Source organism: Peromyscus maniculatus, chromosome 14 (genome assembly GCF_049852395.1).
Source record: "Peromyscus maniculatus bairdii isolate BWxNUB_F1_BW_parent chromosome 14, HU_Pman_BW_mat_3.1, whole genome shotgun sequence".
Lineage (NCBI taxonomy): Eukaryota > Metazoa > Chordata > Mammalia > Rodentia > Cricetidae > Peromyscus > Peromyscus maniculatus.
Window position 1 is genome coordinate 49,448,962 of NC_134865.1, and position 27,714 is coordinate 49,476,675.

At 45.8% G+C, this 27,714-nt stretch overlaps 1 long non-coding RNA gene across 1 annotated transcript; it reads right to left on the minus strand.

Moving 5' to 3' along the window:
* Positions 1–5,238: 5,238 nt before the first annotated feature.
* LOC121822394 (uncharacterized) lies at positions 5,239–14,048 on the minus strand. Its single transcript, XR_013044389.1, has 4 exons — positions 13,863–14,048; positions 11,362–13,435; positions 7,141–7,975; positions 5,239–6,392 (listed from the first exon to the last, which is right to left on the minus strand). It is a non-coding gene; the product is annotated as an uncharacterized LOC121822394 (long non-coding RNA).
* Positions 14,049–27,714: the final 13,666 nt, after the last annotated feature.

The window sequence follows — 27,714 nt, forward strand, 5'->3', positions numbered from 1 at the left end:
AGACTTGCTGCTCTTCTGGAGGACCTGAGTTCAGTTCCCAGGACCCACAGCCCAACTCAAGGAACCCAAGCCAGGAACCTAGGGAAGAAACTGAGGAGGAATCTTGCCTGCTGGCTCACTCCAACTCATGCTCAGCTAGCTTCCTTATGCAGAGGACCTGAGTTTGATCCCCAACACCCACAACCTCTTGTAATTTCAGCTCCAGGGGATTCTCCAATTTCCTCTGGACACACACACACACACACACACACACACACACACACACACACACAGTTTTTAAAAAATATTTTTAAAAAGTATTTTAAAAATACTTAAAAAGGAGGTGGAAATTTAACTTGACTGTTACAGTAGCACTTAGGGTTAGAAGTAGGGCTTTTGAGATATTTTGAGATATTGAATCTTCATGACTGAAACCTGATGGCTTTAGAAGGGACTAGAAGACTCATATATGCATACAAACTCCTGGTCTTCTGCTATATGATGCCCAGGGCACCACCTCAGGGCTCTGACAGCAAAAAGATTGTCACTAGTTGCAAGCCCTTTGACCCCCAGAACTGTGAACTAAGTAAGCCTCAATTCTTTGTAAAGTTATTGCCCTGGTTAGTTTTGTCAACTTGACATATATAACGAGTCTTTCTCTGTCCTGTCAGTCAGCTTCCAAATAATGACACATAGACTCCTTATTAATTATGAAAGCTTGGCCTATAGCTTAGGCTTGTTCCTAACTAGCTCTTCTAACTAACTTAAAGTAACCCATTTATATTAATTTACATCCTATTACATGGCGTTACCTCTCTTCCATCTTGTACTTCCTGTTTCCTCTCTGTGTCTCCTCACATCTCCTGTGTACCTAACTTCCTCCTCCTCTTCCTTTCTCTCCCTGGAAATCCCACCTATGCCTCCTGCCTAGCTATTGGCCATTCAACTTTTTATTACCTCAATCACAGCAATACATCTATACTATTCACACAGTATAACAATATCCCACAATCGACACAGCTAGCATCATCTGAGAAAGGAGTCTCAGTTGAAGGATTGTCTGGTCAGGCTGGTTGGTGGCCACCTGTTGGGGACTGTCTTGGGAGTTAATTGATGCAAGAGGGATCAGCTCACTGCGGGCAGCACCATTTCCCAGACAGGTTGTCCTGGGCTGTAGAAAAAGGCTGGCTAGGCGTGAGTCGGTGAGCAAATCAGCAAGCAGCATTTCTCCCTGGTTTCTATTCTAGTTCCTGCTTGAGTTCCATCCTTGACTGCCCTGAATGATGAACTGAAACTTGGAAGTGTAACCAAATAAACCCTTTACTCCCCCAAGTGGTCCTTGGCCAATATGTTTTATCACAGCTACAGAAAGGAAACTAGAATAGTTATTGAGTCTCAGCTGTTCTGTTACAAATGCATAATGTTTTAATAGAGGAAAGTCCCCATCTTCTGGCCTTCCCATGAGTTAAGGTGAAGTTGACCTCATGCCCACCAGCTCCAGGTGCAAGTCTATCCCCGGGATGGCTGGTTGGTTACAGAATGAGCTCTTTGTTGGGAGTGGTCAGGAGACTCAGCATTGGTACTTCTGCTGGAAACAGAGTGCACTGGAGTTGCGCTGAGAGCTGGAGCTGACGAAAGTTAATTCAAGTCACTTCTGGCCACGTTGCCACCTTCTGGCTGGAGTCTGCCTGAGAAGCAGAGGGGTGTAGATTTGGGGTTGCCCTTGACAAGTGCCCGGGACCAATCATTCCTGAAGAGATAGCATTTCCCTTTACAGGGATTTGATACCTTCTCAAGGACAGCTTGGGCTTGGCTTCTGCTAATGGCAATCAAAGAACTGTGACTAATTCCTTTTTTATTTTGATGAACAATTTGCAATTTTTACATTGTGGCATAAAAAAACAGAAGTGTGACATGTTTGACAACATACTTTTGACAGTTCTATTTCTGAAGAGGGCCCGCTGGGAAGCCGTGGGAACCACTTCTGTGTCTTGGCTCTCTCTCCTCTTCTTCTAAGCACACTTCTCCTCAGAACTCCACAATGCAGGGTAACGATTTGATGATGATAATAACTGGGCTCCAGAAAGATTACAGCAAGCATGAGTAGGACTAGATAGAGTAGGGGGTGACAACCAGCAAAAAAAAAAAAAAAAAATTACTCAAGAGACCAATATAATAAAATGAGAAGGGACAATCATTTTCACAAGAGGAGGGCCACAAAACTGGAAAGGGGAGACCCTGCAGGGACGGGGTGATTGTGGTTTGCCAACAGATTAGAGGGGGATGAAGTAAAAATAGAATGGTTTCATCTGGTAGGCCCTGCAGGAGTTTCCTGCCTTGTGCCTGACTTATCTGATGTATATGATAATGTGTGTGTCCTAGTTAGCATTAACTGTCAACACAGCCTAGAAAGCTGAAAACAGTTTTAATTGGGTGATTGTCTTTATCAGTTTGGGCTGTGGGCACGGTGAAGGATTGATTGTCTCGATTGTTAATTGATATAGGGGAGCTCAGCCCACTGTGGGCGGTAACATTCCCTGGGCAGGTGGTCTAGACTGTGTGAAGAAGCTAGCTGAGCATGAGCAACCATGAGCCAGCAAGTGCTGTTCCTTCATGGTTTCTGCTTGAGGTTCCCGTCTTGAGTTCCTGCTGTGAGGTTCCTCAAGGATGGTCCATGACCTAAAGTATAAGCGAGTAAGTCCTTTCCTCTTCTAAGTTGCTTTTGGTCAGAGTGCTTTAACATAGCAACAGAAAGAAATCTAGGGCAGTATATATTTCTTCTCTGTCTTCCTTGAGCAAAATTCAAACTCTTTGAGGGCAATGGTTTTATTCAATGTTGAGTTCCAAGCATGTAGGCTAGAGACTGGCACAGAGTAGGTCTCCAATAAATAAGTACATGAGTAAGTAAACGTGTAAATACTTTGTTGTTGTTTTTTTCTGAGACAGGGTTTCTCCGTGTAACAGCCCTGGCTGTCCTGGATCTCATTCTGTAGCCCAGGCTGGCCTCGAACGCACAGAGCTCCACCTGGCTCTGCCTCCCGAGTGCTGGGATTAAAGGCGTGCGCCACCACTGCCTGAGCCGAGCAAGTACTTCTTAAACAACTAAACAACAGCCTGATGGCTTGACACAGAGGACAGCAGACACTCTGAGAGGCGAGCGGGGTTGGAGGAGTAGAGGAGATAAGATGGCCAGTCAGCTTGGAGTCCAAGGAATCCATGGTTGGCTGTGCAAATGGCCCTGCAGCCTGGGGGTTAAGGGGCTGGGCCGCTGCTCAGGAGAAGTGGGGCTCTGGATTACGCCTCAAAGGCTGGTGGAGACTGGGATGTTGGAGGGGTCTGGGAACAAAGTTCTAGAGAAGGCCTATGGTGATCAACTTGTCCTGGTTTGCCCTGGACTTTCTTGGAAACCTGCCTAAGCCTAGACAAACTGAGATGTCTGGCCAATCTAAGAAGATGGCAGGAGGTAGGGCTGGTCAGAGATGAGGCTCCTCTCAGAACCCGCTGAAGGAAAGGGTTCCAGTAAAAACGGGTCTCCTTGCTCTTACCCAAAGACCAGTTTGCTTTTTAAATTAAATTAGTGTGTGTGTGTGTGTGTGTGTGTGTGTGTGTGTGTGTGTGTGTGTGTGTGTGTGTGAGAGAGAGAGAGAGAGAGAGAGAGAGAGAGAGAGAGAGAGAGAGAGAGAGGAGAGAGGAGAGAGAGAGAGAGAGAGAGAGAGAGAGAGAGAGAGAGAGAGAGAGAGAGAGAGTGAGAGAGAGAGAGAGAGAGAGAGAGAGAGAGCGCGAGCGAGCGCCAGGGCATGCATGGAGGTAAGGAAATGAAGGAGGGAGAGGGAGTCCATTCTCACCTTCTTCCATGTCGCAGGATTGAACTCGGGTCATCAAGTTTGGCAGCAAGTGCCTTTACCCACTGAACCATCTCATTGTTCCCCAAGACCAGTCTTGTTCTGTTCTTCAGAGTCCCCATTACCTCTCAGCCCCCTGCCTCCACACCTTCCAGGAAGTACTGGATAGCTTCCTGTCAGCTCTGACAGCTGGTTTGGTTCTGGGGGGTGGGTGGGTGGGGGAGGTGGCGGTGGAGGGATGGGAGGGGGTGAGGCCCTAGCCCAGGCCAGTTAGAAAAATCCTGGATTCTTACATTGTGGAGTCTGGTGCCCCAAATGGTGCTCCTCACAAAGGGCTCATTCTCAGGAGCCATTTCCTGTGTGTGCCAAGGTGGGACTAAGAACTTCAACCACTCCGTAGGCAGGTGCTGTGGCTGGGGACACAGGAAGCTGCCTCGCCCTTGCAAACAACACAGGCTAAGGGTCGCAGCACCTGCTTGCTGCAGCTCTTACACTGGACACTGAGTGGTGCTCAGGTCTAAACCACGGGAAGTTGTTACTAGGTACATCAAAAACCAAGAGAGCGTGCCCCAGAGGAGAATTTTTAAGCCTCTTTTTAACTTGACAATGGAGTGAGCCCTTGATCGTTATAGCCTTTGGATCCTTGATTATATAAAGAACACGTTAGCCAACAAATTGGGAATTAGCATGCAAATTTCAAAATATCTAAACATAGGCCTTATCACAAGGTCTTGTTTAAAGAAACTCAATGTTTGACTTGCAGAAAACGGGGTTATTGCCCTCGGGGAACTTTAAGCCTTACTTGAAGAAGCAAGATATACATCAAGGGATGATAAGAACCTGAGTATGTCTGCAAAGTTATTTGAAGGGAAGCAGAAACCAGTATTGTGTCAATTTCTCAGCCCTGTAGCCTACAAGACTCAGAGCCACCTTCTTAATGAGGGCGGGGAGAATGCCCAGTTCTTCCGGGGGCAGAAGGCAAGGGGAAGTGCTCCTATAAGGAACCTTACACACTGACCTTCTAGGAAGAAGGGAACAGAAATGGATCAAACCTAAACTGGGTATGGTGGTATATGCCTGTAATCCCAGCCTGAATAGATAGGAAGAATCTAAGTTAGAGGCTAACCTGGGCTACATGGCAAGTTCCAGGCCAGTCTGGGTTATGAAAACTTATTTTAAAAAAAAAAACAAAAAACAGCCGGGCGGTGGTGGCGCACACCTTTAATCCCAGCACTCGGGAGGCAGAGGCAGGCAGATCTCTGTAAGTTCGAGGCCAGCCTGGGCTACCAAGTGAGTTCCAGGAAAGGCGCAAAGCTACACAGAGAAACCCTGTCTCGAAAAACCAAAAAAACAAAACAAAACAAAACAAAAACCAAACAAACAAACAATAACAACAACAAAAATCTGAGAGAAAGGGTTTTGATATGTTGCTGAGAATTTAATTCCATAGTGTTTATATAAGTATTATATTTATAGGGTGGGAGTGGCGGCCTCCCCCCCCCCCCATATAATCTCTTAGGGCCCCAGGCTGATTGTTGCTGACTCATCATTGGCTTTCAGGGTTGCTAGAGAAGGAAAAGAAAACTGTAGGAAATCTATCAGCCAGGGATTTGAGTGGCTTGTATCACTTCCATGAAGACCCAACTGGCCAAACCCAACTCACAGTGAAAGGCATATGGAATATGTTTGCATTCTTTCTGCCCTAAAAGAGGGAAATTGAAATAAAGTATGATAAACACTAGGAAATATATCAATCATGGCTTCTTATTCAGTCTTCCTGTGATGACAAGCTAACACATATTTTGTTGATCTTTATCTTCATTTTCTATAAGAAAAGCGAGGCAAAGAAAAATGAAATCACTCAAGTTCCCACAGCCAGTGAGAGGCACTTGTCCTCTAGGGTTCGATTCTAAACACTCTGCCATATACCCTTGGTCACACACATCATAAGCATGGGAGTCCTGTCCCGATCCTGGGTCCCCTGTGCCTCCTCCACACAGCCGCACACAGCTTCTGGAAATGGTGTTGGACTTTCATCAGGCCGCCTTGCCCGTTTTTATCCTTCAGACGTCCGTTGTATAAATCCATTCCCAACACTTTTGACCCGCCTATCTTGGTATCCCATCTGTTCAGAGGACGTGGCTGAGAATTGGATTGTGAATACGACGCTGGCTGGTGAGATGCCATGTCTAAACGGGACGCATCTTGCACGGGCATCGGCAACCGTCGGCACCATTGTGTCCTCCATGTCTGCCCTTGGTTGAGGCATTCTGGTTCTCTGTCCTTAACTGCTCCCAACAGAAGTTCTTCTCATTCTTTAGGAACAAAAGTTAAACGAACTGCGTTTTTCTCCTAAATCAGTGTAATGGGGCAGATTATGTACTGACAAGTAGTGGGGGAGGCACTGGCAGCTGGCACAGAGCGTGGCTGAGCAGTGGATGTACTTGGAATCCAAGATGTCTCAAGCCCTCAGAATTATTCAAGTTTCCTTATGTAACCTCCGTGGCCAAGGTCAGACTAGCGCAGAAGCAATGTCAGGGCCACATTTCCAGTAGCATCCACTCTTGAAACCTAATATGAACAGAGATTTTTGTTTGTTTTTTGCTACATAGTGAATACCCAGAATCTACTAGAATATTCTGGAATGTAGTAGATGTGCCATTACTCAACATGTCTGTCGAGTAAATTTGCTGACTAAATAAAGCGTTACAGTATAGTGATAGAATACCAGCTTAAAGAGACCCAGGCTAGAACCTCATAGGCTGTGCGACCACTTAAGAAGTGCTCTTCTTCTCTGACCACCTTCTTCCTTATTGGTAAAACGAGCCCATTGTTGCCGTCTGGGGTTATCACAAGATAAATGTAACCGAAGTCAACTACGTTTAGGACTTTTTTTTTCTCCCTGTTGGTTTAACAAGATACTTAAGCAAGATCTAGCCCCAAGGGCAGGCCCCCAGCAGCCCACTTCCTCCCTCCACCTAGGCCACACCCCCTAAAATTTCCAGCCTCTTCCTAAATAGCACTACCAGTACCACTCGAGGACTTGAACTTGTGGGGACATTCCATATCAAGCCACAGGAACCACCTGGTCCAGTGCAGCCATGGCTTTAGCCCCTACTGATAAATCCCTGCACAGAGTCTGTCCCAAGTTCCCCTTAGAAGCCTTTGCAAGTCACCAAAGGCTTCCTGGCTGTAAACGTTACAAATCTCATAGATTTCCAATGATCTCTCTCTCTCTCTCTCTCTCTCTCTCTCTCTCTCTCTCTCTCTCTCTCGTTGTCTGAAGATGAGATTTTGAAGGCCATTTTGCAGCACCCACCGTGTAGGGTGCGAATGTCTCCAGCTGACTGATGGCCTCGCCTCCTATTCAAACCCAATGGCATCAATGCCCAGTCGACAGCATCCGGGCCACTGCTACAGCCAGTCCATGAAACATTAGGTGTTGGCCAGAGGCACCCACCATGGCCCATCAAAGTCACCCAGTGTCTCTCTGTTCGGTCACTTCTCTCTTATGGAGAGACTTCAGCTGCCCGTAGAGTGCCAGCAGGTCACGTGCCCCACATGGCTCCGCAAACAGAACATCGCCATCCATATAACTTGGGAGTGCCGCGTAGCAGCGTCTGCTCCAACACTGCACCACTCAAGTCCATGGGCTCCCCCAGGTGATTAGGATTTACTTGCCCCCACAGGCTGCTGGATGGGAGCCAGAGAGGTCTATCCCAGGTGTTTCTGAAAATCACTCCTTCCCTCAGGAGTCAAGGGCATTTTCAGCAGCAGCAAATTGCACCTGCTGGTTTCCTTTACCTCCGTGAGTCCTTCCTGTGGGTCCAGAGTCCTTCCTATTCAGTGTCCCGACAGGCCTCCCCACTGACCCTCTATACGGCACCAGACACGGCCGAGCAAGGCTCAGCTAAGGATGCTTTGCATCTAGACCAGAGCCTTGTCATATTTAAGAGAGAGAATTGAGATAGTCAAACCCAAAGGCATTAAACATTCTTGGGTCTTCCAGATCCGATCGACGGACGATGATGCAGAGATGGCAAAGTCAAGGTCTCCTCTGGTCAGTGTTAGGAAATCGTGGCCGAATCGGAGGATGAATCGAACAGCAGAGGTGGGAATTTCCAGCCTTCAGACCAGATGGGAGAAGAGTTCCGCTGAAACCATTAAAGCAAGGAGTTATTTGCAGAGCTTGTGTCTATCATGCAAAATACCGATAAAGCCTGAAAACCAGAAGAGCTGGCGGGGGCCCTTGGCGAGGCCGTGTAATAAAAACAACACGCGCTGCAAGTTCTGTGCGCCCTGCCTCTAGTGTTCAAACAACTCTGTGTTCTGGGGAAAACCTGCCAAGCCACACTTTCTCCTTACCCCACCAATGGACAAGGAGGGAAAAATGTTTGTCAAAGCAAGCGTATCCTGGGGCTCTTTTAAAACCCACGGGGAACTTGTTCTTAAGGTCTGGGGATACAGCCATTGCCTCGTGCCAGGCAAGAGCTAGGCACGTGCTCCACCACCAGCCTGCACCCCTACTCTTATATATGTATATAATACATAGTCTTAAAGGGTTCTGGGGGGAGAGGTGGAGGCAGGGTTTCTCTGTGTAGCCCTGGCTGTCCTAGACCTCGCTCTGTAGCCCAGGCTGGCCTCGAACTTAGAGATCTGCGTGCCTCTGCCTCCTGAGTGCTGGGAAAGGTGTGAGACACCACTGCCCGGCCTAATCTTAAAGTTTTAAGAAGATATCATTTTATAGGTTAACAGGGTGCCTTACCTAATTGAAATGTGACATGGGGGACCTTTCCGCCCAACCCCATCCAGAGATGGAGGTAGAGGAGAAAAGAAAGATGAGGGGGTCTCTAAGTGTGGAGAAAGAATGGGGTCAGAACCGGGGGAACTGCCGAGAGAGGAGAGGGAGATTGCCCATCTGTAAGTATGTGTGGCTGAGTGTGGTTCAGTTCATGCGCCACACTCACTCGGGTGAGTGAGCTTTTGTCAAACGAAGGGCAGAGCTCTACAACTGGATTGACGTGTCAGGAAGACGTGGTCGGGGCTCTGTTTTCAAACACGGCCCTGCATGTTCAGTCCCTGGGGAGGAACAGCCGTTTTGGATCCTGGCCTGTCTGGATTTCCTGTCTCTGTCTTGGGGTAGCTGGGGTGGGTGACGGCCTCCGGTGGGGTGGGGGTGATCCACACATTTTTTTTTTTATCACAGTGGCAGTTACAGCTGCAAGAGGATTCAGGGCAAAGGCAACCGGGGAGGGGGTGGGTGGGTGATGAGCCCATATTTTGGGGCTTGGCTAATCCTGCAGAAGCTGAAGCTCATAGCCAGGCCGAGTTCTGAAATAGGGCTGTCTGGGGACATCTTACCTAAAAACTGGCCTGGGCTCTCCCTGTGTGATAGAGTAACCCTGGACCAAGCCTGTCTCTTTTCCAATGTCATTGGAACCCTTTCCTTTTACGCTTTTTGCACAAAATGGGCACAATTAAATTTTCTCAATTTTATAAAATCGGGCATTCTGGCCATTCCCAACCTTGCTTTTTGTTTGTGTTTTGTGCAATTTATAACTTTTACTATGACCAAGTTTTGAGGGGGAGGGGTTTCTATTTAAAAAGCAAACAAACAAACAAAACCCATGGTCTCATGTAGCTCAGGCTAGCCTCCAACTCACTATGTAGCCAAAGATGACCACCTTCTTCCACTTCCCCAGTGCTGGGATTGCAGGCATGGGCTCCTGTGGCTTACCTACAGTAAATATTTTCACGCACGCATACACACACATTTTACTGAGCACACACACACATTTACTGGTAGTCATCCACCTCAAAATGAAGTCAGGTTGACCAGGATTAGCAAATGTTCTTTCTCCTGAGAGACTAACTGCATAGAGTTCATATGAACACTAACTGTGACCACATCCTCTGCCAACACTCAGCTCCCAAACTGTCAGGATTTGGTCAATAATTGCCAGCTTCCTTAAACCATGCTTCCCGGTACCAGCCAGATAGACCCAAATATGTTCTCCACACCAATCCCGTCCCAGGCGCTCAGCTTCTGGTTAGCTTGCTTCCAGCTTCCTGTGTAATCATCACCCAACAGAGCATAGTCGAAGCCCTTCTTTCCAAAAATCACCATAAAGCTCTCCCACTCCTCTGTCCCTTGGGATCTTCGCCAAAACAGTGATGGTGGCTGAGTCCCTAGGTGTGGCATGTTCTTTGTAGGACTCATTTGTCCCAGGTCTCATCAGAGTGGGCTCTGTTGACACCCACCCTCCTGGCAGGTCTTACCTCAGGTAGATACGGAATCGGAAGGAAAGTCCAGACACTGAGCTCTTGGGGAAATACCTGGTTCATTCTAGAAGGCCATCTATGGAAGACAGCCAGCTTCCACATATCACACATACCTAGCCTCCAAGGCCTTGGACCCTATGTCCTCCTTAGACTTTCAACAACAGAAGCAGCAAAAAGCCATGCAAGATATATATGTGCTGCCCAGTTCAAATTGCCCCAGCTCATCACACCGCTGTATCACCAGCCCATGGTGCTGCGCCAATTACCACCACAAACACTGAAGACACTTTTCAAAATATGGTCAAGCCAACTCCGGCAGGACCAGCCAGGCGTTAAAACACTCAGACACGATTGTCTAAGCAGAGAAATACATGCCAGTAAATAGGAGTCTGGGCTACGGTTAAGCAGTCACCTGGATGACAGCCCCCGAGTTAACCTTTCGTGGACAGACCTGACCTGTCATCCCCAGAGTGGCCTGGCTAAAGAGGACAGAAGGTCCTGAGATGAGAGAGGCCAGGCACGGAAACCATCCAGACTGAAACAGTGGTGGTTTTCTTCACTGTTATTTCCTGGGTAGCCACAGAGTAGGTGATGTGGGGGAAGTCAGCTCAGGTCACTGCAGAGCAGGTGTGAATTTTCCCCTCTTTTGTAAAGCCTTATAGCTAGAACCATCCCACAGACCCACTTCCTGACGACCTACTGTGTATCTAGCACCGAATTTCCGTGAGGGTTTGAAGATGTCTTTGAAGATGTATTTAACTCCTTGGAATCACTTGCAGAGCTCTGCCTTTGCTCTCATTAAGATTCCTTTACAAGCTGTCAGGGCTTTTGTAGAGGCCTGTGTTCCGGGCTTACCGGGAAAAAGTTTGAACAGTTCCAATCTGGCCTAACAGTCTGAGAAATTAAGCAAGATTGTTTTGTTTTGTTTGTTTGTTTGTTTGAGACAGGATCTCATGTGTCCTAGATGAACCTCAAAGTTGATACATGGTCAAGGATGACCTTGAACTTCTGAGTCTCTTGACTTCACTTCCCACGTGTCCCCATGAACCCCGGTCCTCTAGAAGAGGAGCAAATGCTCTTTGATCACTAGGCCATTCCCTTTACCTGTCCCTGTTTCTCCACCAAATCGACTTTTAAACTTGACTCGGCATTAGTTACAGAACACACTTGGTTTAATGTCTGCAAACCTTCCAAGTTAATAACATCTTGATTACATCATTCGAATCCCCTGTTTGAGACTCAAGAGTGTTTAACTTACCCATGGTCACACAGCCAAGAGGGCCCACAGGCTCAGTTGACAAAATCCCAGGGAATGTCGGTGGTGGGGACTGGTGGACTGGGCGATGGTGACTGTAGAATGTCTGCTCTCTTTAGAGCTGGGGGAGGTGGGGGGTGCTTCCCCCAACTGTCCTGCTCCTGGGGTGAGCAATGAGTCTAGGGACTTCCAAGGCACATGGAAAGGGACTTGCGGCTGCAAACAGCCTCCAGGTAATTCATCTTCATGCCCTTTATGCAAGGGGGTGCATACATGGAACATCTTTGGTGGGGTCTTAATGGAATGAAAGGCTGGAAACAGAAGAAGTTAACTGGCTTCTGGGGGCAGTTCTGGACACACACTAGAACTGGGCAGGGTCACTTCCTGCTTGTAAAGGAAAGGTGGAAGAAAAAAAAAGCAGCAGAATGTTCCCACTCCTTCTCCTGCTCGGCCAGCTGCAGAGAGTGAAACAAACCCAGCAGCTATAGTTGGAATCCTTTGTTTGAATACAGGTTAAATTTGGCTTCTCTGCTTAGAACCCAGGTCAGGCAGCCGAAGCCCTATGGCTTCCCACAAGGCAGTAAATAGCAGCTCTCGGAAAAATGACTGTGTTGTTTCAAAGGGGGGGGGGGGACTATTTATTAGAAGACTCAAGACTTGGTATGAGTCCAGAATGAATCAAGGGATTCTCCCCTCCTCTCCTTGCCACCCCCCCCCCCAACAAGTAATGCTCCTTAACCTCCTTCCTTGTCACATTAGCTAACAAAACCACCTGATAGTGAATCTCATTCTTGTCCAAGTAGGAAAGGGCCAGTGCTAAGTGGCTTGAGGCAGAGTCCCGGAAGTCCACAGGCTGTTGGCCCATAAAAAGGCAGATCCGCTTTGCTTCCTGCCCTGGCACCAGTTCCACTATCCACCAAGATGGTAAACTGAGCGCATTCAGGACCGTCCAGGGCTGAGAAGGAATCTGCCCTGTCTAATTTCTCCCCTTCCTCACACAAATGCTCCTGCAAAGCTTCCTTCTTCTCAGGTCCTCACACCTTCCTCAGCTTTTCCCAGAAGGAAGCTGGTGGGGACCACATATGCGTAGGCAATGGGACCATTCTGCACTTTCTCACCTTCTGACTGAGGTGGCTAGGCCCTAAACACTTCAGAAAGAACAAGCCGGAAGCAGAGAAGTGTTATTGTTTTTGTCCTCTGGCTGTGTTCCTGGCCAGCTCCCCAGCCAGATGGAGCTCTTAAATTCTCAGTTCCTGCTCTGGGATTTATGAAACACCAACCCTAGGGCACTGAAGCCCCAAGGGAGAGGGTGGCCACCAACTACCTGCTGCTAGAAGAAAGGGGGTCTGTAAGAGTCATCACTTGTTTCAGAATATTTGTTTCTTTATGCAAAGATGTGTTGCATTTGTTTTATGTTGAAAAGTGTTTCTTTAACTATGTAAAGTTGTGTTGCATTTGTTTAATTATGGAAAGATGTGTTGCTGTTTTACCTTGCCTGCCCAAGGCACCTGATTGGTCTAATGAAAAGCTGACCAGCCAATAGCGAGGGAGGAGATATAGGTGGGACTTCTGGGCAGGGAGAATAAGTAGGAGGAGGAATTTAGGCTGGGGGAAGAAAGAAAAAGAGACACCAGGGAGACTAGAGGGGCTAACCAGCCAGACACGGAGGAAGCAGCAGAATAGGGCATATGGAATGAAAGAAAGGTAAAAAGCCCCGAGGAAAAAACATAGATGAATAAGAATAGGTTAAATTAAAAGAGCTAGTGGGACAAGCCTAAGCTAAGGTCAAACATTAGTAATAATAGCAACAATAGTCAGAAGAAGAAGAAAAGAAATAAGAATAAGAAAAATGAGGAGGAGGAGAAGGAGAGGAGAAGGAGTAGGAGGAGAAGGAGGAGGAGGAGGAGGAGGAGAAGAAGAAGAAGTTGTCGTCTCTGTGTCTTTATTTGGAAGCTGGTTGGTGACCAAAATAAAATGCCAATTACAATCACTCATTGCTGGGCTGGACTACAAGCTTTAGACAAGGGGCACACAGCAAGCTTGGGCCAGGATGGAGTTTTGACCTGAAGAAACCTTTCTGAAGAGAACCCAAAAAAAAAAAAAAAAAAAAAAAAAAAAAAAAAAATCACTGTTAGCTATATTAACCCAGGTTTTAAAAAAAAAAGAGTCCAGAAGTGAGTCTTGGGCTTTTTAGAGGGGCAAGTTTTAGAGCAGCAATTATTTAGTTCTGGAAAAACCCATGTAATTAACAATGCAAATTTAGGGGTTGAGTAGCTGGAAGGCAAAGGTGCTTTAGTGATGGAGTGAGTGGGTGGGTCTATGCGATCTTTGCTATTTCCTTAGGTGCAGAAAGGATCTGTTGAGAAATGAGGCCTGTGGCAGGCTGCTACTCAGGGAGTTGGCTGTGCCCTGGCACAGCTCCGTGTGGATGAAAGATGTGACAGAGGTGTCATAGGAAACCTGGGTACCGGCAGCTCCCAACCAGAGTTGGGAGGATTACTCACGGAGCCTAGCCTGTTATGCTGCTGGGGTTCCCCAGGAGAGAACACCTCGGCCACGACATTCATGCTCATAGACAAGCACCCTGGTGTTAATGGGGAGTGATGGAGTTATGGTGGTGTCACTATGGATCTTTGTCACCTAGAGTTCTGTTGACAGTCTTTCAGATTCTGTTCATCTCTGAAGAGCACATGCCTTTTATAAGTCTCCAAATATTAATGAACAAACCATAGAGTGGATATGATTTGTTTATTGCGGAGAAACATAGATAGACATGTTTGTGCCTTTCCACTATGTCAGAATTTATCAAATAACAATCAGTTTCTACTGTGTGGTGTTGTTGGGACAACTTACTAAGTTGTCCCAATTTCCCTTGATAGCTGGCCATCGGCAGTCACGGGGTTCGATTCCAATCTTAATTACTATATTATAATTACAATAATAACTCTCAGATCATGCACTATTCTTCATGAAGTATGTAATATATATTACAGAGTATCTACAAAAGAGGGCTTTTTAAAAAAAAGCTGCAGAGTTCAAAGACATGTTACTGAAAGCAGAGTTAGCTACAGATACAAGGAGTCACTGCAGGTGGGTAGATAGCAGTCAGCTCGGTTGACCGAGCTGCTACAGGCTTGCAGAGCTAAAGAGCAGAATCTGTAGGGTGGAACTGCAGTCAACCACACCCACAACCCCAGAAACCAAGAGGGCTAAAAAACAATGGTGAGTTCGAGGCCAGTTTGCTATGCATCGAAACTGTGAACATGACAATACAGTAGAAAATAAATTATATTGGAAAGCAAACAAGGAAAGGGATTTCCTGTCCATCAATGAAAGAACAGATAAAGAAAACACATATATTCATGAGATAGCATCACTTAGCCACAAAGAAGATTTAAATTGCATCATTTGTAGGGGATGTGGATGGAGATGGAGAAAATCACGTTAAGTGAAATAAGCCATATTTAGAAAGACATTACATGTTTTTGTTCATACATGGACTCCATAAAAAATTAAAAGTAAATAAAAGTAAAGCAGTTAAGAGCACTTGTTGTAGGGTATTTGTATACTGTGTGAAAATGTATTGCTGTGATTGGTATAATAAAAAGCTGAACGGCCAATAGCTAGAAAGAGGTTAGGCGGGACTTCCGGGAACAGAGAGGACTCTGGGAAGAAGAAGGGCAGAGATGCCAGGAGATGCGGAGAGAAAACAGGAGGTACAAGATGGAAGAGAGGTAATGCCATGTGAAAGGAAGTAGATGAATATAAATGGGTTGTTATAAGAGCTAGTTAGGAACAAGCCTAAGAAATAGGCTGAGCTTTCAGAGTTAATAAGAAGTCTCTGTGTCATTACTTGGGAACTGGTGGGACAGAGAAAGATTGCTTCTCTCCCAGAGGCCCTGGATTTGGTTCTTGGCGCCCATGTTAGATGGCTCACAACAATATGTAACTCTAGTTCAGGAGTTTGGATCCAATGCCCTCTTCTAGCCTCTGAGGGCACCTGTACATATGACACACACACACACACACACACACACACCACACACACACACACACACACACACACACACACACACACACACACAGATACATGTATGCAAATGAAACAAAACGTAAAAGTAACAGATGACATTAAGTTGGGTATGGTGGTCCTCGCCTGTAATCCCTGTATGCCGGAGGCAGAAACAAAAGGATCAGGACCCAGCCTGGGCAACATACCACCTCCAGGGCCAATGTGGGGTACATGAGTGTAGATGTAACCAACTGTCTTATTAAGTAAGAAACACAGAGTCAATACAGAGATGAAAGCCAAGAGGTCAGAGCAATAGCTAAGAGCTAAAAACCTTACACTTCCTCCTGCAGTGGTCCTACCTCTATGAAAGAGACCTACTTCCTGTGTCTGTCTTTTTTTTTTTTTTATAGAGTTTCTGTTCTGCCTTCTCATTGGTTGTAAACCCAACCACATGACCTCCTAGTCACTGCCTGTCTGTACAGACCTCCAGGTCTTCTGTGGTTGGTATTGAGATTAAAGGCGTGTGTCTCCATGCTGGCTGTGTCCTTGAACACACAGAGATCTACCTAGCTCTGCCTACAAAGTGCTGGGATGAAAGGCGTGTGCCACCACCGCCCAGCTTTCGCTATGGCTTGCTAATAGCACTGACCCCCGGCCAACTTTATTTATTAACATACAAATCACATTTCAGTACAAATAAAATATCACTATACATGAGATTTGGTCTCAAAAAGCAAAAAATTAAAAAGACATGAAATTATTCAAAGTCTATCAGAGAAAAAGATAGGAATGGAGGAAGGGAGATCAAGATAAAGAACTGGGGGATGGGTGACCAGAGTGTATATATATATATATATATATATATATATATATATATATATATGACCGTGTCACATTAGAACCCATTATTCTGTGCAACTAATGGGAACTAACACTTCTTTAATTAAAAAAGAAAGCAAAGGGACTTTCTGTAAGTGAGATACTGCTGCTGCAGCCCCATGCCCTTTTCTTGGAAAGAAGCTCATTATTTCACAGAAAGTCTGCCCTGCTCTTGGCTCCATATTGCAAGAAGCCTGTTCCAGAAGGTGTAGCTATAGCTAAATATAGCCCAGGTGTTCAGTCTGAGAGCAAGGGATGCCCATCCCCATTACCCCTGGTATCACATTCAAACCTAAAGAATTCAATGTCCTTTAGCAGCTACAGACACAAGATTCTGTTTTCTCCCACATGAAACTGTACTCCCTTTTGGCCAGAAGGATGGAGACACTTTAGACCTTCACATGACTAATGCAGGAAGATAACGAAGTATTTGGTCCAGCTTCCTCAGTTAACAGATAAGAGACCAAGGGCAAGGGCCATAGTTGCTTAATGGCTACACAGCAGGTATATTGACTACCTTCTTTCAACACACACACACACACACACACACACACACACACACACACACACACACACGCTGTCCTTGCTAAGGGAAACCAGTGGGATTTGATGAAATGCTAACATAAGCGGCATATTCAGAAAGTGCACCTGGGAAAAACATCTTTCTCTTGCAGCAGCAGAAGGACAAACTTCTCAGGACTGTTCTTTTGATATCATCTGCAACTGAATTTTGTGGGTTAAAATTTGGGTTAAAAATCTAAATTGAGAGCCAGATGTAGTGAGTGGGCATGCCTGTAGTCCCAGCTACTTGAGAGTTGGAGGAAGGAAGATTATTTGAACCTGAAAGTTCAAGCCCAGCCTGGGCAACATAATGAAGTCATGTCTAAAAATCAAAAGAAAGGAAGAAGAAAAAGAAGGAAGGAAGGAAGGGAGGAAGGAAGGAAGGAAGGAAGGAAAGAAGAAAGGAAAGAAGGAAAATCTAAAATTTTTTCTAAAGTAATAAAAATATGATCTCTCTATGATTTATATAGGAATTAGTAACCTTTGTAAGGAAGATACATAATCCCAAATTATAAATAAAAATAACTATGGATATGGCTGAATAAAAAAAAAAAAGCTGTAAACAGGCCAGAGAGATGGCTCAGGGGTTAAGAGCACTGGCTGCTCTTCCAGAGGTCCTGAGTTCAATTCCCAGCAACCATATGGTGGCTCACAACCATCTGCAATGAGATCTGGTGCCCTCTTCTGGACTGCAGAGAGAACACTGTATACATAATAAATAAAATATTAAAAAAAAAAAAAAAAAAGCTGTAAACAATATGTATAACAAGCGGTTAATATCCACATATAAATGTTTTTCAATGAACAAACACAAAAAACAGATAGTTCAATAGAAAAATGCACAAAGTATATGAACTTGATAATTATGAAAGTGATACAAAGTTTCATTGAGTGCATGAACAGGTGATTTTAGGGAAGTGCATTATCACTATGATTTCAGGTCCCTCCCAGCTTCAGAGAGAAGCAGACAAAAGTCATTGGCAAGGGCTGTTCTCTAGGGAGGTAGGTTTTCCACAAAGCTCACATGGAACAGCAGTCATTGTTTGGTGACACTTGGCCTTATTTAATTCATTCCAGGAATCTAGAAAGGCCCACCATGGTGGTACATTCCTATAATTCCCAAAGTGGGGAGACTGGGTAACTACATACTGAGACTCAAAAAGAAAAAAAGAAGAAGAAGAAAAAAAAGCAAGAGCTCAATGATAGAGCACTTGCCCAGCCTGCATAAAGCCTTGGGTTTGAATACTAGGATGGTAACATCCTCTTAGACAGAAACTCGGTGTTTGTGTATAAAGATCTTACTGAAAGGCAACAAAATCACAGTAAGGTTAAGACATAAAAGTTGAGCTTTCCCAGGCCTTATAGACAAGAGTATGCTCCTGCCTCCAGGCTTGGTGTCTAGAGAAAGCTACAGGGAGGCATCTACCATTGATCTCTAATCACCTACTGCTGCTAAGATTATACTGTCAACCAATTATAGCTAGACCTTAATATGAGTTTTCTGTGGGTCCTCTTTCCCATAGCCAGCTGAAGGGCAACGTTTATCATCCTGATTTATTAAAGCCATGCAAGTTAAAATGTGATACAGATCTATAGAGCACATAGATTTTTGTTTAACTGATCAGTTAAGAATTATCTGTAATGTCTAATGGTGACAGAAGAGGGTTAAAATACAATCCACTACATTGTTGGTAAGGGAATTTCTTTAAAAAGTCATGCATATGTGTGTGGTGTGTGTGTGTTTGTGTACCTGTGTTCACATGTGTGGGCATGCTTGTGTACATGTGTGAGCATGTGCACACGGAGGTCCAAGGCTAACTTTGGGAGTCTTCCTTTACCCCGTCCATGTTACCCTTTGAGACAGGACCTCTCAGTTGAACCCAGAGCTCACCAGTATGGCTAGTCTAGTGAGGCAGTTTGCTCTGGGGACCCTTGGTCTCTACCTTCTGCGTTCTAAGTGCTGGAATTACAGGAGGGTTGCCATGCCTACCCAGCATTTTTACATGGGTTTCAGGAATCTGTACCTCACTCCTCATGCTTGTGTAAGAAGTGCTTTATCCAATAAGCCATCTCCCCAGCCACTGTGATTATCAATAAAGCTCACTAAATATCAGTTATGAATTCCCTTTGACCTAGCAGTTATGACTCAGAAATAACTATGTGCCACTACTTAAGCTATGTGTATAAATACCTTATTGTAGTCTCATTTCTATCTGAAACCCTTGGGCTGAAGATGTAGCTTGGTGGCAGAACCATATATGTTTAGTATATGGGAGGAGGCGCATTGATTTGCTGGGACCACAAAACAAAACACCTACAAAAACCCCACATGGCCCTTAGTAATAGAAACAGTGAAACGAACTAAAGCACATCTTCTCTTTTCCCAGAAGCAGACCACGTGACCAGTACAAGGTACATGTTTGAGCAGCTTTAAGTGGATAAACTGGGGAGTGGTACAGGGAAGGGCAGGCAGCCAATGGCAGGAGCAATTGCCTGTTGCTCCATAAACGAGAGCAACTGGAGTGTAAACTTTCAGGGAAACTGTGAAAGTAGTGAGTGCCGAGTGCGTGCCTGAAGACCAAGACTGTCCCAGCTGAGATCCAGAGAGCCAGAACTGCTTTGAGTCACGTAAGGCTTTGTCCCCAATGCACACCAATCCCCAAGCCCCTCCACCAGCAGCTAAGGTCAAATTAGCTTTGGTGGCTGGAGAGAAGCAACCAAGAAGAAGGAACTACCGGCCACCAGAAGTCAGGCTGCTGTGTGCAGAAATGATAAGGTTTCCAAGGAGCTTTGGGCAGAACACTGGCCATGCCAGCCACACACCCTAATAAACACAAAGAGGCCTTTGGAGAGAATGGCCTCTTACAAGATAAGCAAGGTACACATGAATGTTTATCAGTGCCTCTATTCTCTTTATTTTACATTTTATTTTATTGAGGAAGTCTCACTAAGTAGCTCATGCTGGCCTTGAACTCTCCATCTTCCTGTCTTAACCATTGTGACTACTGGTGTGTGCCACCATGTCCGGCTAAGGCTGTGCAGCATTATGACAATTTCCTTTATGATAATTCGTTTTTTTTTTTTCCCTACGGTAATTTCCTCTGAAGGGAGCAGGATGGAGGAGAAAGTGGGTCCTCATTTTCTATTTTATATATTTCTGGGTTTTGTTTTTTTTCACAACAAACCCAAAGGCCACCTTCTTTCTTTCCTTTCTGAGTACTTTTTAAATTTAAAAAGTGGGTGCTGCTGTAACTCAGTGGTAGCATATTTTCCTAGCATGTGTAAACCCGAGTTTAATCCCAAACAACAGGTTTTTCTTTTTCTTTTCTGTTTCCTTTTCTTTCTTTCTTTCTTTCTTTCTTTCTTTCTTTCTTTCTTTCTTTCTTTCTTTCTTTTTTTTTTTTAAGTTACACAAAGGCGCTCGGTGTCATTCAGAGGTAGAGCACTTGCTCTAGTCCCAGTTCCCGTGAACTAGGGGTGGGGTGTGGGTAAGAAAACAGAAAACCCATGTGTTAATCGACCATTTAACAGTTTTTATCCAGTGAGTCATGTGGCAGGCTCCATCTCAGACACCTGCAAGAGGAGCTGAGAAATGTCACTCACGGATCTAACCGTCACCTTTGAGACGAGACCCCTCCCAGGACTTAAGAGCCTGAGCAGTAAATACTAACCAGTGAAGGAAGTACTTAAGTCACCTTTGTAGTTTCTTTGTATTGACGGAGAGTTGGTTTATGCCCTCAAAACATCTATGCCATTCTGGAAGCTTCTGAAGTCATGCCTTTATGACTTGCAGAGTTTGGGGGACATTGGTCTAGTTAAAAGAGTAAACTACCAACCATAGCGGTGCATGCCTATAATCCCAGCACCTGGAAAGCATCCGGGAGGCTGAGTAGGAGGTTGCCATGAGTTGGGCGCCAGCCTGGGCTACATAGTAAATTAGAGGCCAACCTAGGCTACCATGTGAAACTCTAGGGAGAAGAGAGAGAGAGACAGACAGACAGACGAGTGGGGTGGGTGGGTACAAGAGTAGGGGCATAGATCCACGGCAGAGCAAGTGTCTTAGTATGTGTCTGGAGAGCCCTGGGCTTGACCCCAAGCACCACCAAATGCTAGCATGGCGGTAGGTGCCTGTAAGTCCAGCAACTCCAGGAGACAGAAAGAGAAGAGGTCTGAGTTCTAGGACAGCTACATCACACAGTGAGAACAGAGGCCTAAGAGCACAGTACTGAGTTGTGATTGTTTTCACAGGGAGCCTGTTCATTGACAAGTGGTAAGGGTGGTGCTTTTTCACACCAAATTACTTCACAGTGTTTGTTCACACCCAGCAGGGAGGCCATCTTGGAGACTAATGTTTGGTTTGGTTTGCACTCCAGGGCAGATCCTGCCTCTGAAGAGATGAGTGTTTGGCTGCTTCAGGTCCAGGGATTATAAATGTGACCCCAGCTCTTCCCTGGATCACTGCCTGGAATTCCTGACAATAGCAACATAGGAGAATGGAAAGTTTGAGGGATTTTGTTTTGTTTTTCTTTAATGGAGAAAACCAGGCAAACACTCTACTATTGAGCTATATCCCCAACACACATACACACATACACACATACACACACACACACACACACACACACCGCCTTTTTGTTGTTGGTGGTGTTTTTTTGTTTTGTGGTTTTTTTTTTTTGTTTTGTTTTGTTTTGTTTTTTGGTTTTTCGAGACAGGGTTTCTCTCTGTAGCTCTGGCACCTTTCCTGGAACTCGCTCTGTAGCCCAGGCTGGCCTCCAACTCATAGAGATCTGCCTGAAAGGCATGCACTACCACGACCCAGCTTCCATTTATTTATTTATTTATTTATTTATTTATTTATCATTAAAAAACAAAAGGCCCACAACTCTTCATGTAATTTGGGAACTTACCAAATGATTGATTGACATTTTATAGGTTATCAGGCCAGTTTCTTTCTGGAAGAGCACCAGGAACAGAGAATGGGAAACACCCCGGCCTTGGTTCTCGTACCAGCTGTGCCTGTTTTAGCTGGGCGACCTCAGGGAAGTCATCCATTCACCAGTCCTGTATATGGAAGGCTTTATCCTTCTGAGTCACAAAGATAAAAGACACACTTTCTGTCTCCTGAGAGCATACAGAAGCCCAGAGCAGAAGCCGATGTTAGTAAATAACCCGGGGAGAGCAGCCTCAAGGTGAGGCACCCAGCTGGGGCGTGGGGGAGGGCAGGAAGTCTCCTACGCTCTCCGGGTTTCAGTTTCTCAGCTGTGAAACGGACTTGTATGCATTGGTGCAATACACCAGACATACTTCAGTTCCAGATGCAGCCCCTGCGGTGACTCGCTCCTGTCTATTTGTGAGTGGGATAGGAAACTTGATAGTTCTCATCATCCTTCTACCTAGGACTCTTGTGCAGCAAGGCTCTTGCCTTTCTACACAACACCCGCATTCAACATCCACATCTCTTCTTGGCTCCCCAGGATGCATGCTGGCTCTACCTCTGAGATGCATCCTCCGCCCTCCAGATGCGCTTACTATGTAGAGGTGCCCAAGCTCACAGAACTGAGATTTGCTAGGTCTGTAGAAGCGGGTCGCAGCTGAGCCCACGGAGTCCAAAATGACCTGGAGAAGACAATAAAGAGGAGGGTAGAGAGTGGAAGGGAAGGGACGGGGCGGGACAGCTGGAGGCAAAGGATCCCAGCTGCTGGGAGCCCAGCCTGGCCTGAGCAGAGATGGGGGAGGGGAAGGGCCTGGACCCGCCTGGAGGCTCAGGACAAGGAAAGCCCGCAGAATGGTCCTTTGTCTTTTTTCCTTTTTCAGCAGCCTTATTTATTTGTCAGAAGCTCTGTCTTCTAGGGGACAAAGTCAAGATGAAGTTAAGAAAAGAATACAGACTTCCTAAATAATTAGGGAGCCCACACCACCGCTGCCGAAACCCGTGTTCCCCGGCAAGGGTTCATTTAAACTTCATTTCTCACTCATTAACGTCCACAGTCATTCATTCACTCGCTGCTAGCCTTGGGTGGGGTACGAAGTTGCACAAGACTCAGCTCCTGATTCCCATTTGATTCTAGTAAGCATTTCCTGAGCATCCTCTCTGGGCCAGACACTGGATGGACTCCATCCTAGAATTAAAAAGGAAGAGTACGGCTTCTTACCTTATCATCTGGTCGATTTGCTAATAGAATGTCTTTATGCTTAGAATACCCTAAGCATTGCCTTGAACAGACATTATTCTCGCTTGTGATTCTGACGGTTCTCTGGCCTTGTTGGGAGAATAAATCCAGAGGATTTATTCCGGAGTCTTGGCAGTTCAGCTTTGAGCTCACAGTGTGTGTGACTGAGAGAGAAAAATGGTCTGTTTCCCTATCTCTCCCCCACAGGCTTAACAATGCACCTGGCTGGGTCAGGCACATTCACTTTGTTCTCCAAGTGAGGTGTTCCACGCACACGGTCATTTTTCTGGCTCTCTAAAACGCTTGCCTCTACCCTCCAATTTCCTACCTTTCTCTTCTACCTGTCTTGTTTAATAATTAGGCTGCTTAATAACCACTGTTGACGGGGGAGGGGGTGAGATTGCTAGGGCTTACAAGACCTTGGGGAATACAACAGCCTCTGGTGCCAGAGTCCTCCCGTCCTGAACAACTCCCAGGGCATACTGCAAGCGAAAAGGCTGCTCTTTGCTGCACAGGACTTGACTGACCTTGGTTCATTCTGTCCCCAAGGGTCTTGCTAAGGCTTTGGTTCCTGTCTCTGACTTGTGTTGTTCCTACTCCTAGAGCGTTTACTCATGGCATTTGGTTACTGCTTTTCAGGTACTCACTAGGTCTGGAAGTCAGAGCAGACTAGACTGAGTATACTGAGTCGAGGCAGCTGGGAAACTGCAGGGAATTCAGGAGACCTTGGTAGAGCACCTGTCGGCTCAAGTACACTCAGGCGCGGGCTTCAGGACAAGCGATGAGTACCTCCCTACCTAGGAGAGTGTAACCAGAGAGCGACGAAGATGAAGATGAAGATGGGATGCCCATTACACACGAAGAGAGTGGGTGGAGAGCCAGAGAGACCTTCATGCACACTAAGCAGCTACGCAGTGTGGGGCCGGAGTACTGGTTTCGGAGTGACGTGGATGTGGGCTCAGATGCCAGCTCCCATACTGACTGGCAGATGATCTTAGGCCTGCCATTTAGTATCTCTAGCTTTGGTTTTCCCACTATAAAATGCAGTTAGTAATTCTTTTCAAAAAGTATTCGTTTATTTGGGGCTGGAGAGGTGGCTCAGCCTTTGAGAGCACTGGCTGTTCTTCAAGGGACCTGGGTTCAATTCCAAGCACCCACATCACAGCTCACACCCATCTGTAACCCCAATTCCAGGCTTTCTGACACCCCCACACAGACATACATGCAAGCAAAACACCAATGAACACAAATAAAATAAATTATGTATTTAAAATATCCGTTTATTCTGTGTGTGTGAGTTATGTGTGTATGTGCATCACATGTGTGCAGGAGTCCATGGAAACCAGAAGAGGGTATTAGACCCCTTGAAACTGGACTTACAGGCAGTTGTGAGTCGTTTGGGTGCTAGGAACCAAACCCAGATCCTCTAGAATAGCAGTAAATGCTCTTATAACCACTGAGCCATCTCTTCAGGCCCAGTTAATAATTCTTCTCTCTCACAGACATTTGGGAACAGATGATATACCGTGCTAAGACACCAGCATGCACTAGGCATTCAATGAGCAGCATTAAGGCATGGTGGAACGGCACACCCGTGGTTCCAGCTACTCAGAGGGCCGAGGGTGGAGTTCACTTAAGTCTAGCAGTGTGAGAGACACCTGGGCCAACTCGCCTTAAAACAAACACGGGAGTGGGGAACAGGAAGTAAGTGACACCTGGCACTGTTTTTGGACTGCCTTTCCTGTACTAGTTCCTGAGCTAGGTTGGGGGGATATGTATAGAAAATGTGTTGTGGCAAATAGGACTGTCTGTTGAATGTTCCCAAGAGCTGTTTCGAGGGTTCCCTGGTAAAAGATTAGCTTCCTCTTTCTCAAACCTGAACTTCCTGATGGACAAGGGGCACTGAAGGCACCACGGGGCACGAGGTGAGTATTCATGGCGCTTTGGCCACCAGTGGACTTCTAATCTCAGAACTTTGAGAAAAGCTCCTCTCGTTTTGAACTACACACACACACACACACACACACACACACACACACACACACACACAAGCTGCCGAGGGCCACTCCTCAGGTGAACTGCCCCATGCTACGTTCCCTTGCACCCAAGCGATCCCACTTTCCCATGGGATCCAAAGAGGTTATGGTTAAAACTGCCCCTTTCACAGGCTTCACCTGTACCCGTGATGCCATGAGTACCAAGGCTTCTGCCAGAGCAGAAAGGCAGCCTCCCTTCAGCCAACAGTGGTTATGATACTTGATGAGAAACACTGTGGTTAAGTTATGCCACAGGGTCGGTCCTCTTGGAGGAGGTGCTGTTTGAGATAAACTTTGAAGGGAGCACTGGTGAGGAGGTGTGGGGCTGCTTCTGTGTGAGGGACAGTCTCATCAAAGGGAGGAGCATATGGAAAGACAGGCATTCTAGGTCGTGCTCGCCCTAAGTGTTGCAGTTGTGGTCATGCGGCAGGAGATGATGCTGGGGGGTATACTAGACTTTGGATTGTCATGAGAAAAACAACCAATTTATTTTGGAATTAAAAATAAATACTTGAGGAGGATGTGCACATTGGGAAGATTCTCCACCAGCTATAGGAATTCAGAGGAGCAAGAGTAGAAGCTGTTGTAATGACCTGGGTGGAGGTGGTGCGTATATAAAGTAGGTTAACTCAACACCAAGATTTTAGATAAAATATGACAGGACGGAGAGAAAAATTCAGCAATCTGCAGTTCTTTCTTTTGTAACCGAAGCAATTAAAGACCAAAGAGACTTCATGACTTTCAACTATTTGACTTTCTGTACTCCCAAGGCCCCCACCCCCCAAGGAAATGCCAAGAAAGTTCACAAGACATGGCCAGTTTCAAGGCCTTTTTCTCTAGGTATATTATTCTCGGTCTTTGGAAGTCTAAGAGAAGGGCAGGGACAAGGGACTTCTAATTAGGAGTAGATTAGGAGAAGGAAGTCGGAGACTGTAGGGTCTCTTTTCCTTCCTCTGTGGTCTCTCAAAGCATCTTTCATTTTAGAGGAATGTGGGTTTTATTTGTAGAACTGTAGCCTCTAGCATGTTGGTTTATTTGTAGAAGACTTGGCAAATGCTATTATTTCCTATCAAATATAACAGACCCAATTTATTAATGTTTGAGAATGCCTGGGAGTCGAGCCTGCAATGTAAACAAAGAGGCAGACATTCAATCTGATTCAGAGTGTGTGGGTGCAGTGCAGACTCAGTCTGGACCAGTGTTCCGGCTCACACTAATCATTGACAACTTGGCATGGCTTGTATAGATCACTTGAGATGCACACTGAATAATCCTGTGCTACTAGTAATGCTTAACAAAGAGGGAAACTGAGACCCAGAGAGACTATCCATATGAACACAAAGTAAGCAAGCACTGTTCGGGTTCAGGACCCAGAAATCCCTGATTTCAGTTCCCTATGCTTCCTACTAAGCTGACCATATCTCCTTTAGTTGGCACAGGGACTTGTCAACCTTTCTACTGTATTCCTAATCTATGCAAGTCCATGGCGAGATGATTTCAAGTAATCATCTAGACATAGGTTATATTCAACTTTTTTTTATTTGATAGGTAAAATTTTTATTAAACATTCCATTTAATATTCATACATACATATAATATGTTTGGATCCAGTCCCCTTCATCCCCTGTGGTATTGTATTCCCCCAAATATTGTGCATGCTAATAAACTTATCTGGGGTCAGAGACAGAGCAGCCACAATATTAAACATAAAGGATAGGCAGTGGTGGCACATGGCTTTAATCCTAGCATTCCAGAGGCAGAAATCCATGTGTTCAAGGATACAGACAGGCATGGTGACTCATCACGCCTTTAATCCCAGAAAGCAAGCCTTTAATCTCAGGGAGTGGTGGTAGAAAGCAGAAAGGTATATAAAGCATGAGGACCAGAAACTAGCAGCATTTGGCTGGTTAAGCATTTGGACTGGTTAAACTTTCAGCAGTTCAGCTGAGACCCATTCTGGATGAGGACTCAGAGGCCTCCAGTCTGAGGAGACAAGACCAGCTGAGGATCCGGCGAGGTGAGGTAGCTGTGGCTTGTTCTGTCTCTCTGATCTACCAGCATTGACCCCAATAACTGGCCTCAGGTTTGATTTTATTAATAAGAACTTTTGAGATCCATGCTACAATCCCCTCCCCTCCAATCCTTCCCTGTCCCTCTATTTCCCCTCCAGCTATATATGTTCTCTGGTTTTTTTTTCTTGTTTTTTTTTTTTTTTTTTTTTTTTTAGTTTAATACCCCAGGAGTCCATTTATGGTCTGTCTGTGCATATGTGTAGGACTGTCTATGGGAACATGAGTGGCCTCTCAGGGTCCACAGCAGTGAAGAAAGAGACTCCTCCATCCAGCAGCTAGCAGCTGACAATGGCTACTCAGATATGGGTAGGACTTCTGAACCCTTTCCCCTTCCGGGCTGGGGTTTCAGTTGACTTGATCTTCTGTAAGTTCTGTGCATGGAGTCCTGGACATTGTGAGTTTGTGTGTGCTCTCATATCTAGAAAATACTGTCTCACTAATCTATTCCCTTTGGCTTTTTTTTTTTTTTTTTTTTTTTTTTTTTGGTTTTTTGAGACAGGGTTTCTCTGTGTAGCTTTGCGCCTTTCCTGGAACTCACTCTGTAGCCCAGGCTGGCCTCGAACTCACAGGGATCCTCCTGCTTCTGCCTCCCCAGTGCTGGGATTAAAGGCGAGCACCACTACCGC